General features: G+C 40.1%; 1 protein-coding gene across 7 annotated transcripts in view; it reads right to left on the bottom strand.

Moving 5' to 3' along the window:
- SNX24 (sorting nexin 24) overlaps positions 1-16,025 on the bottom strand; it is a 163,256-nt gene that overhangs the window by 93,397 nt on the left and 53,834 nt on the right. For 2 of the 7 annotated variants that reach the window (XM_079145689.1, XM_079145690.1), the window contains exon 2: positions 9,442-9,502. The exons of the other annotated variants lie outside the window; for them this stretch is intronic. The gene's annotated coding sequence lies outside the window, so the exon portion shown is untranslated. The remainder of the gene's footprint in view (positions 1-9,441; positions 9,503-16,025) is intronic. 7 annotated transcript variants of the gene reach the window in all.

The following is a 16,025-nucleotide window of genomic DNA, read 5'->3' as shown; positions in this document are numbered from 1 at the left end:
TAGTGAGGTTTAATGCCTACCTAGAAAAGAACCAATTTAGCTCCAAATGTATAAATTATAATATTGATCATTTCATGCATAAGATTTGCAGTTAGCACAGTGGTGAAATTCTAGCTCTTGAATCAAACTGCCAGGGTTTGAGTCTCGTGTATGTCATTGCTTTCCTCTGGGCTCTGTTAACACACTACACACTACAATTTGAGGCAAGTTATTTAACCTTTATAGTCCTGTTTCCTCACCTACTGACATGAAACCTACCATGCTGCCTATCACATAGGTTTGCTGCAAGGATTAAATATGATTATCCATGTAAATCATTTAACATATTGTCTAGTTTTTAGCAAGAGCCCCAGTCAACATTACCTGTTCATGTAATTAACTTCTAATGGTTGTCACAAGTGTATCTTTGGGGGAAGAGGGTCAGGGGTGATGGAGAGGGAAAAAGATGATCGCGTGTGAGAGTCATGACCACACTCACTCATCTCTACAGCACTGGAGGTGCTGGTCCTGCCATGCGTGTATGCAAGGGGTCTCTGCACTTTGCCTGTGTCAACGTGAATTCAAATTCCTGGGCTCCTGACAAAGCCTGACCAGCACAGGGAGCAGTGGAATGCTGACCTCCCTTGATTTTAGCATAGAATTCTATAGCTGCAACCTGCATTTGCCTAAATGTTTTTGGAGACTGTATGTTATCATTGATTCATTGATTCATGATACCTTTAAGGTCAAATAAAAAACCCCAAAATTCTTGAGCAGGTGATTTTCAGACCTGAGGTCTGACTTTATAAAAATGACCTGTTAAATATTGTGGTGTTACTGATAACTCAAACAGCACCTGGCAACAAAGCAGGTTCAGTCCATGAAATAAAGAAGGAAAGAGGGGAATAAAAGGTGAGAAGGAATGGATCCACTTGATCATGGACTGACACCTTTAAAACTGTGAGTCAAATAAATGCCCCACCACCCCATACTGGGGATCGAACCCAAGGGCATTCTACCACTGAGGTATATCAAGCACTTTTTTTTTTAAATTTTGCAACCTGGTCTCAGTAAGTTCCCCAGGCTATTCTCCAACTTGTGATCTTCCTGCCTCAACCTCCTGAGTAGCTGGGATTAGTTGTGTGCCACTGTACCAAACAAAACCTGTCCTCTTCATGAACTGATTATCTCGTGCATTCTGTTACAGTGACAGAAAGCTGATAAACACAGAAGGATAACAAATTGGGAAGAATGAGATGACACCTCAGTTCAGTTTAGCAATTTTATAGTGAAAAGAATGAGTGACTTGTTATGAAGAAGAGCCAGTGAGTTAGACATGAGAGGCAGACTGTGCAGTACAAGATGTTTTCTGGTAGTTAGGTGCTCTTCGTTGGTCAAAATACTACTACTCATGAGGACTATTTCCTCAGGCTTTGTAATAAAGACCTTTTATTAAAAAGGCACTATTAGTCTTCATTAATACTATTCTGGGGAAAGTTACATGATATGGTATCATGATATCCAAATCGGCGGCTTCCTGGCTATACTTCCTTACAGGTGCTGCTCATCCTGTTATATCTCAGTCCCCTCTTCTGCAAAATAGGGATGAAAACACCTCTTTGGTAAGACTACATGTGGAGTAAAAAATAAGACAAGGTATATAAACCACTTAGCACCCAGTCTCACATATGGTTGGTGCTCAATATATTCTAGCGTTTTCCTGAATATCATCAGTTTAAGCCCCACCCCACATCAAATCCAGGGACTAACGCATGTGAAGCAAGTGTATTACCACTGAGCTCCATCCCTGGCCCTTTTAATTTTGAGACAGGTTCTCACTAACTTGCCCACACTAGCCTCCAACTTGTGATCCTTCTGCCTCAACTTCCAGAGTAGCTGGGATCACAGGTGTGCACCACTGTGCCCAGTATGTTCAAGGTTTCTGAAGTCTACCATTGAAGTAAAGTGGCAAAGATCTCTGTCCTCAATACTACTGTAGTCTACTAGAGGAGACAGAAAACAGGCAATGAATATAAAAATAAGAAAATTATACAGTAAGTTTTAGAAAGTGGCATGTATTGGGGGTGGAGATAGGAATAGGAATGGAGTCAGGTAAAAGAAATCAGGTTCCTGGGGAAAGGTGGCAACTTACAATAGAGCAATTGGAGAAGGCTGCACTGAGAAGGTTAATTACAGAATATGGTATCACACCTTAATTTAGGAATAGTCTTCACTGTTTGTGTTAAATTTAAGTAAATCCACTTTTTAAAAAATCTGCGCTGCTACACAGTTTTGAATAGTTTATTTAATGAAGAATTTACAACTAAATTTCTGAATTAAACCAAATGCTAACTCTTTTAGATCTATATATTCAATATCAGTGTCAAAGACTCAGAGAGAAGTTAGGAGTCTAACAAGGCTGGGCCTCAGCATGAATCACTGTCATTCTTCATGTAGAATCAGCATTTCTAAACTCATATATAAGGAGCTGCTAAAGAGAGAGAGAAAAAGGCCATTGCTAGAGCTTCATGTATCGATTTCTTTTACCCCAAACAAAGAGATTCTCCTAGTTACATGATATATCATAATCACGTAATTTGTCTGACTCCTTTAAAGAAAGAACAATGGATTCAACAAAAGCTGTTGACTTGCAAAAATACAATGATTTGGCAGTGTTCTTGTTGTTTCTATGGGTTGCTTTTTCTCCCTTAGTAATATGACATGTGTACTCTCTACAGAGAAACTGAAAATGCAAAGCTGTAACTCATGCCATTCCCAGGAGCCTGTACTAAATCTGAAGAGACTAACATCTGAGAACTCTCAACATTGCTCTGAGAGGAAGGATAAACCTTTTTTTTATCCCTCAGTTTAATGTATTAGACACTCACAATTCAATCACCTCAATTACCTGGATATGAACTTTTTTCTTTCTCCCCATAGTATTTCTGTACAGAGACAGTACAACTGTGAATCTCCTGCCAAGCATTTCCCCGCAGGCCAGCGCACACAGATTTAAAGGAAACTTTTTGATAAGTCCTTTTCTGGGCAAAAATAGTTCACAAGATAGGGAACTAATACTCTCAAACCATGATGAGTTCTTTCATTTGCTCTTAAGAGTCCAAACCATGGTTTTGCTAAGCCTACCCTTCTTCAGACTAAAATTCACAATATCAGTCCAATACATAAAAACAAATTTCCAGGGGGGTAAGCTGATCAACCCGCAGAGATAAATAGTACATCCTGTTTAAATACAGTAACTATTCGGGTGGCTGAGGCAGGAGGTTGGCAAGTTAGAGGTCAGCCTAGGCATCTTAGCAAGACCCTGTCTCAAAACAAAAAGGGCTGGGGATATAGCTTAGTGGTAAAACTCCCTTGGGTTCAATCCCCAGTACAAAAAAAGGGGGGGAGGGTGGGGGAGGAAAATAAGTGCCAAATATTTAGGCGGAATTGTGAATTTTTTTTCCTTCTTTGCAAAACTTTTCAGATTTTTTTCAATTTTTCTACACTGAATATATATAGTTCATATTTTTTAAATTTTTTGAGTAAAAGTGACCTTTAATAATGAAAAATGTAGCTATGACTTGGAAATCCTGAGTTCCACATGTCCCTTTGACACTTGCTTATTAGCCATAAAGACAGGAAAATCACTTCTTTTTAATATTTATAACATGAGGGAGTTGACCAGGTGCTTTTTCACATCTTAATATTTCCCTTACATATGACAACTGCATATTGCTTTGTTACACATACTTCTTTCCAGGCTATTCTAAGGTAGAGACTGCAACATGTACATACTCGGTGCTTTGCTTTACACACAGGCGCAGGGCAATCAAATGCCAACTGATTCGCTGCATGCTACCTACTGTTCAAATTGCTCTCTTCACAAGCAGATTTCGTTCAGTTAGCTGCCTTGGTTTGTAACTCTCTTGCTAAATAGAAATTTAGTTCTTAAAATGAAACAACCCTACCCTGTACTCTACCTACCCTGCCCTACTTCTCTACCCTGTGTGAAATCAGAGTTCTATCAAATGTAGCCTCAGGTTTACCTCAGTTGTTCTCAAAGAGGCTCCACCACATGCTCTCTGTTCCTTTTCATTGCACTGGCTTCTTTTCCAAAATCCTCATTCCTCTCCTTCCCTGGCCCAAAATGGAATGCAATAAAGCCTGTCTCTAGTCTCTAGACATTTCCTCTTGTCTTGGAGGGACACATAAAATATTCCACTGCCAAAGACTGTAAGCAAACAATTGCACTCATTCTCTGGAAGGGATGGACTCAGAAAACAGCCAGCTATTTAGATTGAGCTAGGATATCCATGGTGATTTGACACATAAAATCAGGTCTTTTTAAAGGCATTTTTCTGAAGTTTTTATAACCTCATGTATGGGAAGGATTCACTGGGCCCTCACGCATGTGAACCGTGGAGCCAGAGTCTGATTTGGGAGGAATGCTGGCGCATTAGCAGGCTACTTGCTCTGTCTCTTGGCTATTGTACAAAAACACACTCCTTCTGATGTATCTGTGTTTTGCTTTTGTTTTTGCTTAATCACAATGATTACATCAACTACTTTCCTAATATCTGAATAACTCTAAGTTAATCTACTATTGGATCTTTTTCATAGGCTTTCTGAAATACAATAAAACTAAAATGACTAATTTTTCTGGCTGTGAAAAAGCACAATACCAAAGCCCACAGAAGCAAATCTAGAGAAGCCCTCTCACCATTTTCCTACCCAGGTCTCTTTCTGATTGCGAGATATGACCCCCAAATGAGTTTTGTACTTTTTCTTATTCAAAGATATTCCCACTTCATTAACACAATTCTTTATTTTCTACTTCTTTGTTAGTACCAAGGAGAAATTCCAGGCTTTAAAAGATTCAAATGACTTGTATCTAAATCAGACCTGGACTCTCTCCTCTTCACATGCCGATTTACATGAAATCTCTTAGAGTTTCTCTGCTTCCATAAAATGTGGATGCCACTGCCCATCAGGTCCAGGTTTGCCTCTTTGCACAAACAGTCCAAAACAGTTTTCCTGATCTGTTTCAACTTGAAGTGTTGTCAATATATGGATTGTCTTGCTTTCTAATTCAGTGAAAAATCTAGTTTTCCATTAGTCTCTGCCTTTCTAATTTTCGATACAGCTTTACTAAATGTAATTATTAAAGGCAGATTCAAGAAAGCAATTACTGAGCTACTGGTTTGTGTCTCTGAAGTCTTAATAAGTAGCAAAAAGTTGTAATTGCACTAAGAGTATAAAACAATTTTTTTTATAGATTAGACATATACATCTTTGGATTTGTATATTGGGAGATGTATTTAAAAACGTATATAAAGCATCCCCTCTTAAATCACGAGTTTTAACCTCACTTAAACTTTATTCAAAGGCAGTGCAAGACCGCGTACACAGTAGAAAACTACATATCATAAAGGCCACATTCTTCTCTTTTTCCAGGACTCAGTGACTTTGGTAACACTTAACTCTTTTGGATCACCTTTTTCTGTCATTCTATAAATATTTGGCAATGCTAAACTAGATGATCACCACATACTCTTCTAGTTCTAAAAGTCTTTGAAATATTTAGTGCATTTCTAATCAATGCTAGGGTTTACGAGACATAGGACACAGCAAGATTTTGTAATGTTCCACCCATTCTAATTCATAGCTTCAAGGAGCTTAAAATGTAGTAAAGAAGAGACACGTAAATTTAATTAATTATAAAGAAATATACTTAAGTGCTACCCCAATGATATAAACCAGATTATCTTTCCAAAATGTCCTAAGAGATAGCTGTATGTGCAAATGGGGAATACAACTTCTTTGGCAGTGATTCAAATAATAGAATTTGGTCTTCTAATGAGGCAAACAGAAGTATATTCATCAGGTGGTCACTTAATGAAACTACAAACTTTGTCAACGAAGCTCCTGTTATGTGACTGGATTGTGACGCACACACACATCCAATTCACATGTTAAAGCCCTAATTCTCAATGTGACTGTATTTACAGTCAGGTGTGAAAGGAGAAACTAAGATTTTAAAAGGCAATAAGGTGAGTCCCTAATCTGATAGGACAGGTGTCCTTAAAAGTAAAAGACAGATCAGAGATCCAGCTTTTTCTGAGTGCAAACAGAAGGAAAACCGTATGAAGACAAAAAGAAGGCTATTCTCTAAAAGCGATGAGTAGAGACCTCACCAGAAAGCAACTCTGGGAGCACCTTGATCTTGGACTTCCAGCCTCAACAATACTGAGAAAATAAATTCCCCTTGTTTAAGCTACCTGGTCTGTGGTATTCTGTTAGGCAGCCTGAGCTGATGAGTCCCCAAACCAAGGTGCCTCTGAAACATTTAACAGTCATGTAACAATCATCTAATCATCCTTATTTCAACATTGTGACATTATTTAATAGCTCACGCAAGGCACAAAGGGCAGTCTATCATCATCATTTTAGATGAGAAGATAAAAGCAGGATGTGAAAAGAAAATGACTTTTCAAAGCCTCACAGTGGAAAAGTGGTCTGTCTTTATAGGATATGATCTGGTTGCCTTTTTATTTTTTTGTGGGGAGGATACCAGGGATTGAATTCAGGGGCACTTGACCACTGAGCCACATCCCCAGCCCTATTTTGTATTTTTAATTTAGAGACAGGGTCTTACTGGGTTGCTTAGCACATTGCTTTTGTTGAGGCTGGCTTTGAACTCGCGATCCTTCTGCCTTAGCTTCCAGAACCTGGGATTACAGGCATGTGCCACTGCGTCTGGTGTGGCTGCCTTTCTTTAAACAATTTTCTCTTATTTCCTTTTATTTGTGGTGCCAGAGATTGAACCCAGGGCCTTGTGCATACTAGGTAAGTGCTCTACTACTGGGTTGCACTCCCAGCCCTTAAAATTAATCACTGAATAAGATCAAGGGGCCTTTATCCCTACTACCTCTTCTCACCCAGACAAATCTTCATTGCCCTCAATGTCATCTCCTATTAGGTCAGCATCATTCACAACAGTACCTACAGTTTGCCTTGAACACCATGAAGTTACAGCATATCTATCTTACATATGTTTAGCTGATACGTGAAGAACACAGCTTCATGATTTCCAGGCTCTATGCTAATGGCTTTGGGGCAGAGTCCTTATACCAAGGTCTAAAAATGTATGATGACTATATGACCACTATGCTTTGAAGACATAGCTGCAAATGTAAAACCACACCACCATGGTTTTCTTCAAATTCTCCTTCTTAAATGTCTGGTAACCAAATTTGAAGCCAAAGGGGAACTGAACCAAGCAAACAACATCCTTATTCCTTTAGTAGTGAAAAGAAGTTAAAAACCTGTATGCTAGGTCCACACCAAATCACCTCTTAAAGGTTTACTGAGCTCAGTTCTGGATCCCACATTTTAAGGCCATTATCGAATGAAACAGTTTTTTCCATGGACAAGTCACAGCAGGAGCAGGACTCTTTCTCTGTGGCATTTGAAGAGTAGGAAAGACATTTATATCTGGGGAGCAATCTTCAAGTACTTTCAGGAAAAAAATGAGTAAAGGAATTGTAGTTAAGTTTTATAGATCCCAATAACAGAATTTAGGCCAGCTAGTAAATTTTCTGTACAGTCTCGAGCTGAGAAAAAAGATCATGACGAAGTATGCTATGCAAGCGTAATGAGCTCACATCCCAAATCACCCAACAGATAAGGCCGACCTGACAGCTTCCAGGCATCTTATGTGAGGAGGGATTACTGCTCAACCCAGTCTCTGGGAAGAGGTTGCATTGTGGGAAAACAGAGTACATGCCACTGTTAGGCAAATAGATCCTTTCTTTAAAGTGGGTCAATAAGGGCAGAGGTGTCATTAATCCACAGAAATAACTACACAGAATTTGAGAAGCAAAATGTTAAAGATAAAGCCCCCCAGACAGAGACTTTTCAAAGATAAAAACTTTGGTAAGAAAGCAGAAAGATCAAGATGTAGAATAAAAGCTTCTAAAATCCAAAAGCATGGCATAAAATAAACACAAATCTGAAACAGACACTTTAAAGAATTAAGAAAAGTTAGAAGCATTCAATTTCTAGCTTTATGATGCCAAGAGAACAAAGATGGTCCTCAGTGATGTACCCCAAGAGGGGCCAGAGGAAAAGCACCAGCAGAGGCCAACTCCAGGAGGGCTGAGAACATCAGAGACCCTGCTCCCTGGAAACAGTAAAGAGGCACATTTTCCTTCTGCAGTCAGAATGAACAAGTCACGTGTATGGACCCAGACTACTAATAAAGAGACAAAAAACAGATACAGTGGGAAGTGCTGTGGGTTCTGTCATTCTGATATTAAGTGGCCTCGCCATCTTGGATAAATCACTCACTCTTACTTCAGGCTGTAGTTACTTTATTTATTTGTTTATTTAGTAAAAATGTATCAATTACTTCTATCTGTGCCAGATACTGGGATTACAGTCAATTAAGGGCATGCCAATGCCGAAAAGGGACAGAGAGCAACAGAGAGCATGGAAAGGGAGAGGCTCATCAGGCCAAAGCCCTGGGAGATGATGTTGGCACTGAGGCCAGGAGCCAGCAGGAGAGTTGAGGGTGGAGGCCAGGACAGGGCAAAGACAAATGCTAAGTTCAACAAAAGATTTATTGGAGGAACTAAGACTGTGAGACTGGAGCTGAGGGGTAGGAGAGATCAAGAGCAGCTGCTCTGGCAGGCAGCAGCCAGACCAAGCTGGGCCTCAAAAGCCAAGCTAGGGACTGGCCATCACACAAGCAATGAGAGCTATGCGGTAACTGTGCACAGGAAATGACTTGGCCAGAGGTGCAGCGTGAAAAAGCTTCTGATTTTAGAAGATTCTAGAAAGCTCAGAGTAGATGGGAGGACTGGGCAGGAGGTGGTTACAATATTTTAGGGTAAAGATGATGGGACAGGGGGCCAGGAAAATGAAGATGGAGATGAGTAGATAAAAGTCGCCAGATTTTAAAAGATGATTAGGAGGGAGTATCAACAGACTTGCTATTGGAGTTCAGACAGAGAGGGAAGGGACAGGTGGCTCCCTGTCTGGGGCTTGAAATCTGGGTGCACAGTAGCAGCTGAGAGGGAAGGGATATAAGACAGAAGACGAAAATGAAGAGTCCGAACCTTCCACAGTTTTATCCAGAACTCTTCCATCTCAAATTTCTGGGTTTCAAATGTTTCATTTAAGCATTTTATAATTATATTACATCAACTTAAAAGTGAACTCAATCATATAACAGAAAGTTGGGCCTTTAAACATTCAAAAAGAAAAATGATAGGTTGGCATTTTAAAAATGAAATCAAAAGTTTCTTTGAAGAACCTTTTTATCAAAGTTATTCTCCCCTCCCTAACCATGCAAGACCCAGAGAAGGCTGCTCTGTGTGTGGAGAGGAGGGAGAAACCGCAGCAGGTCTGTGGGGCACTGTCCAAGGAGTAAAGGAGCTGGCCAGTGGTCCTTGGCCTCACCTTCAGTATGTGGAGCCCCCTCCAGCAAAGGCGCCACAGCTCCAGGGGTTGGCAGTAATCCCTGAAGAAAGGAAACATCAAGAGTGAGGGTGGGAAAGAGGGACAGGGAAATGAGTGGCAGGGGAATCCCATACAAACTGGCTTAAGGAGAAAGGTGCAAGGCAGAGGGTATCCTCAGGGCTCTATCAGTCCTGGACTAAGCCTGCTTCAAGCAAATGGAAAAGAGAACAAGGAAACTAATACAGGTGTACCAGAATCTCCACCAAGGTAATGAAGCCTCTGAGGAAAATGAATTCAGAGAGAAGAAAAACTTGAGTTTTCCTACAAAGAAAGGATACTGCAAGAGAGAACTATGAGGTCCCCAAATTAACTAAATGTCCTGATGGTAGGGATCCATAAAAATGTGGGCCACAATCTACAATATTCAGGTTAGCATGCATCAGAATGAAGCAATGTATTCTATTTATGACTGGAATTACCTGTTACGATGATCCACGTTAGGTCCCAGTAAAAACTATGCCATGATTAGGTGACATAGTTTTGAGGTATAAGAAAGAAGTATAAGAAAAGTACCAACCAGGTACTGGTTTCCTATCCAAAATGTTACTGGAAGAAGATGAGAAGGGTATATATGGGCACACATACCTAGAGCCTATTTATGTATCACAGGAAGTACCTTGAAGGTGTGAAGCCAGAGAAGATTCTTCAAGCCAGTTTCAGAAAAAGAAAGGTGGAGAATGGACTGATAAATCCAAAGCACAGTTTTCCATCTATCTCCTACTACTGCCATTCCCTCCCATCTCCTCGACTTAATCGAAGGGGAGGTGGCCAGGAATCATCCACGCTGGAGCCTCCATCCTCCACAGTCCCACCTTACCTAAACAACACCTCCCCACTTACTCACTCATTCACTCATCAAAGCCTTCTCCCTGAGGCTGGGTCCTGGAGGAGCTGTAGTGATGGAACTAATTTGAACTCAGAAAAGAACGTCAAAAGTAAAAATACAAAGGACGGTAGAGATGGGATGGCTGTGAACAGGGAAGCAGATTGGACTGCAGCCCAGGAGGTTAGCTTGGGAGAGGGGTGGTCTCAAGTCACACACAAGGCAATGAGCACCTCGCCCCTGCACACCACGATAGGAGTATTAAAGTTCTAAAGTACTTTTGTTCTGTTGGATTGTTTCAATTAAGTTTCCCACTCTCAAAGCAAACTTGATTTCTGGTGAGTTTATTAAACTTTCTTTCTTTATAGCTCTTACTCCTAAGAGTACAGCGATGGTTTACTATTTATAGAATAAACCAGAATCTTTCTACCTTGAATCTGTAAGATCTCAATCCACTCTGGTCTAAACCTTACAATCCTCATTAGTGAAAAATGGGCACTAGAAAGAATTTTTCCCTTAGGCTCTTTGTGGAAGATGACCCACGTAATGTAATCTGGTCATTGCTGCAAGATCTGCCTGTAGTATTTGAGTCATTCCTTTATTAAGTACTTTTCCTGGGCCAGGGAGTATAGTGAGCAGCAAGGGAAATGTGGTCTCTCCCCACTGAATTCAGAGAAGAGACAGAGTTTAACCAGCCATAAGCACATTATTATGACTAAATGGGAGCTGGAAGGAAATGCAGATGGTGCCAGAGAGTCATCTCAATGGGGAAGACTGGCAATGAAAGGCCACCCAGCGATGTTACCCTATGCTCTGCTCTTGATGGCTTGGCGAGGCTAATGCAACTGTCCTCAAGATATACACATGCTCAGATACCTGTGCCTGGCATTTGCAGTTCTTCCACAGTTACTCACTCTAGACTTACCTCTGGAGACCCAAAACCTGGGTTGGAATTCTACCTTTCTCACTGGCTGTATGAGAAGTTCTCTGAGCATGAGTTTTTTTCATCGATTAATTAGAGATAATTTTTCTCTGCAGAAATTTAAATAAGTTAATAGTCATGAGGCATGGAGAATAGTGTCCAGTATATGGTAAGCACTCAATAAATGACTGATATATTTTTCACAATCCAAGTGTCCCTGAATTTTAGCCAATGGCATTAAAATCATTTAAGATGGCATTTAATAAGCTGAATGTGGTAGCACACACTTGTAATCCCAGTTAGTTGGGAGGTTGAGGCAGGAGAATTACAAGTTTGAGGCCAGCCTGAGAAACTTATCAAGATCCTGTCTGAAAAAATAAAAAGGATGTAGCTCAGTGGCACAGCACCCCTGGGTTCAATCTCTAGTTCAATGCAAACAAAAAATAATAACAATAAAATAAATAAAATAAAGTAGCATTTAATGAGACTTCTTTACCCCTCATTCCAATATGTCTGAACGCTTTTTCTAGCTTTGGCCATGAAGAATCTAACCCAAGTGCTCTCGGAATACATAACCTTTGGTAATAGCATAAAATTACATTTCCAGTATTTAAGGAAATTTCTTATATGAAATGTCTCTTTATAATTTAATACTCTGAATAGAAAATATATTCACATGGTTTGAAATAAATATAAAAATAGAAATAGATGCAGAGTGGGAAGTCTCCTGACTGCCTTTGACCAGGTCCCACACTCAGTCCTCCTCCAGGTGCTCTCAGGTAACTGATCCTGCCTGTGATTTGTGCACATCTGAGCACAGCCAGTCTCAGGATCTTCCCTGCTGCACAACAGGAAGCACACTGCCCTGCTTCACCTCTGGCTCTCTCACTTAGCTGGGGGCCTGCACACTGTTCCCACACAGGACATAAACCTTCCCTTTCTTCCTTTTGTTGTATAACTGCTTTATTTTGTCTTTTTGGCTACATCTCTTTCTGTACTGACAAACTTTTCTAATTATAGTTTTGGCACAGTGTGATAGAGAAAAATGGGTAGAAACAGAATATTTTCATTTCCCTTAATTGTTCTTTGTCAAAAACCAACATCAACTATATTGGGTTTAGTTTATGCAAATACCCTACACAATGACTATGTTGCAACTTATAAGAATAATTTTTCCCTTAAATAATTTTAAAACATCTGCTTTGGCTTTTATACATAACAGTATCATTTTCCTTCCTGTTTATATGGGAAAAGAGAGGCTGCTACAGTATCCAATCAGTTACCCCAAGGAGATGTCAGCTGTCAACCATGTCTATTGCAGCGATTTCCCTCACCTCTCTCCCTTCCCACTCTGGGTGAGCTGTCAAGTTTCTAGTTTCTGACGTGCATTTACATCACTCAATGACATCTGACAGCAGTGAAAGGCCACAGAAAACTGCTTATTGATCAGAGCAAAACCAGTTGACGGAACAGATGAGGTTGTATCACAGAAATGCAGCCACATTCAGGTGATGACATTTTGCTCCCCGCACACAAGAGCTTAATGGAATACAACTTCATTATATCATGCCACTTGTGCTTACAGCACCAAACCCATCTCCTGACTGTTTTGTCTATGTGGTGATGAGTACAATCTACTTGAGTTGGTATCAATGTATTACTAACCTGATTTGTTCATGAACACTTGCAAACTACTTGTGAATCTGTCCGGACAAATATATGAAGAGACACTGAAGTCTCAATCTTACCAAAACCTAATTGCACTGTCCTGTAAAAAAAAATAGAATTACCACTTAGTGAACTATAACTGGTCAGTTGAAAACTTTTATACCACTGTGTAAAGAAGTTTAAATGAATATTTCTTTGATTTTTGTGGCACTGTTAGGAAAACAGACAAAAAAATGGTAACTTGAGATACAGCAGAAGTTTACTTATAAATGGGAGAATTTAATTGGTTTTAAGAACCAAGATATCAGATTGAAGACCTCTACATACCAATTGCTCCTTTTGGTTTTAAAGATAATGTCATCCTCTTCCCATTTCCATGGCCAATGCAGACAGATGGCCATAGTTATAAATCAGTACATGCCGAGAACAGGATCTTAAATCAGACAGACTTAATATTCTGCCACGCGACTCCTCAAACATAAGAAAAGGGAAAGGCAGTAAGTGGGACAGAATTACCACCAGCCCTCTGACTCCTAGGTGAAAGAATGCTGAAGCCCTCCTCTGAGGGTTGTCTGGATCTTATCTTTATTCCTTAATTCTTCCCTTGAGGAAGTATTTTCCCAAATTACAAATTCCCACACTACTTTCACAACTTGGCAACATCTGCATCCTATCTGGACCGAAGTTTTGTTTTGTTTTTTAAACAGATTTTTTTTTTTTTTTTTTTTACTTTGCTAGGATTTAAAGAAAGCTTGATGTCACAACCAGATATGAGAAACCTATATCACTTGCCATAAACAGAAGATAAACACTAATTTTTTTTTTTTTTAACTGTGTTTCTTACTGAAGGCTCTGAGCTTGAAGTGGTTCTCTCTTCTTTAGAAAGAGAGATTAGCAAAGTCAAGTTAAAGCTTTTGGAGAACTTCTTAGGGGAGTGGGGGAAATGACACAGGATTAAAAGATAAGTGCAAAGAGAATAACTTTCTCCCTTGTGATTCACTGTTATTCTATGTCTAGGCACCACTTAAATCATTTCCTACAGCACTGGTGGCTGGTATCCAAACCCAGGGAACCTGGCACGGTACACAGGAGCAGGAGCTGCAGTCACAATGCTGGTGTTCAAGTCATGCCCCACCCCCACTTACCGTGTACCCAGCAAGTTATTTAACCTCTGCGGGCCTCACTCTCCTCTCATCTCTATAAAAAGATACTAACAGCACATGAACCTTAAAGGCTTTCTCTGAGAAGTAAAAAAAACTGTGCATGTAAAGTGCTTAGCATATTATCTGACACTAAGACAATGTTTAATAAACATTAGCCATTTCCATTCGTTTTTTTTTTTTTTTTCCCATTTCCTTATGTAGACCTCAGTTTTCAAAAAGAAAAGGCCCAAACGCCAGCTCTTAAGTCCCATGTAATCTTTGCTTTCTCTAATAAAGACACTGCATCCAGCAACCACCCCCCGGGACACACACACACACACACACACACAAAGAAAAGAAAAGAAAAGAAAAAAGGATAGGGCTGAAGAAATTCAGACCCACTTGAGCAGTCTCCTTGTTAGTAAAGTTCTCTTCCTTTTCATCAAGTTCTGTTCCTTTCCTTTGGGCAAAAATCACCCTCTCCTCCCAGATTCTCTAACACCATTCAAGCACAGTATCGCGCTGTCACTATGCCCTCAGATTCTTGAAGAAGGAGGTCAATCTCCCCCAGGGGTGCTCATCCCAGCACAGTGCCTGGTCCAGCAAGCACAGTGCAGCTGGCTGTCAACACACACCCTCATGGCTCCCCCTTCCCAAGGCCACACCAACACTAGGCAGGCCTCAAGGTAGAGGTGTGTTGTAGATATGAATAAGGGACCGTCTGTTTTGGCTTCTGATCAGCTTGAATAATAAAAACAAGTGCAAAAAACAAAAACAAAAAACCCAGCATGGAAATGCTCAGTGTATATACTTCCAACACATTTGATTTTTCAAGAAATACTATAAGTTCTGCTATTTCATAAATCATACCATATAAAATGCTTCAGCCTCATTTTTTTGTATTTTGGGATCACTGAAATAAAATCTTCCTTTTCAATCATGCAGAACAAAATGTATGCCTTAGTGCACGTAACTCAGTGATCCTGAATCACAGCCCACAGCACATGTTGTTTTCCAAATACCTTTGTTTCACACTCTTTGTGTTCTAAGTTTAGATGAAAACAAAATATTGACTTGAGTCAGACTCACTCTGTCTTACAATTAATAAGGCACATAACAACCATTAAATAGAATTTTGTAAAGCATGCCATCACAAGAGATCAGTGGTGGAACCCAGCATGAGCCAGGTGCTGGGTGATAAGTGGAGAGACTGTCCCCAGAGAGGGTAGGTTTAATGCTATTATTGTGGCACAATTATCAATACTGCCACCCTTCAAAAGGATATATGGTTATATAAGAATGCAGAAGGAATATTCCACTCCATGCAGGTTCTGCAATCTTGGAGCTCTTTGTATGTACCTGAAGTGTTTGTGGCCCCTTGTTTTATTTCTGTTTGGTTTTTTTTTTTTCAATATCTGTAACTCTTTATTGAAATGATCTTTTGCTTCCTGTATTTGCTCTTTTAACTGTCGATTGGTGCGATCATTCAATGCTTGCATTTGCTCTTTCATCTCATCGTTTGCTTCTCTGATCATTTTAATTATGTACATTCTGAACTCCTTTTCTGTCATTTCTTCTGCCATGCTGTCATTGGGTTATATTGATGTAACATCTAGATTTGTTTGCAGCATTTTCTTTCCTTGTTTTCTCATATTGTTCAGGTATCAGTGGACCGCTGAGATATTGCAGATTTCCTCTATTGACTTACAATGTCCCTGAAGATTTCTATATATATCCCCCCTTACCTTCAGTAGGCTGAAGTCTTGGAGGAAGTTGATAATGCAGTGCTCCACAAGGAAGCTGCCTCTCTAGGAGTGGTGGCCTTCAGGTGGGGTATAATCCCTGCTAGTGGGCAGAGGTGCCTCCACTTGTTGACCAATGGTCATCCAAAGGGGACCTAGGCTGCGGGCTGAGGCAAGGCCTGTTTGGGCCTGAATCTCTGGTTTTACCGTCCTTGTGGGGAAACCTC

This window comes from Sciurus vulgaris (assembly GCF_902686455.1).
Source record: "Sciurus vulgaris genome assembly, chromosome: 6".
In the NCBI taxonomy this organism is placed as follows: domain Eukaryota; kingdom Metazoa; phylum Chordata; class Mammalia; order Rodentia; family Sciuridae; genus Sciurus; species Sciurus vulgaris.
This window is presented reverse-complemented; position numbering and strand designations above follow the sequence as displayed.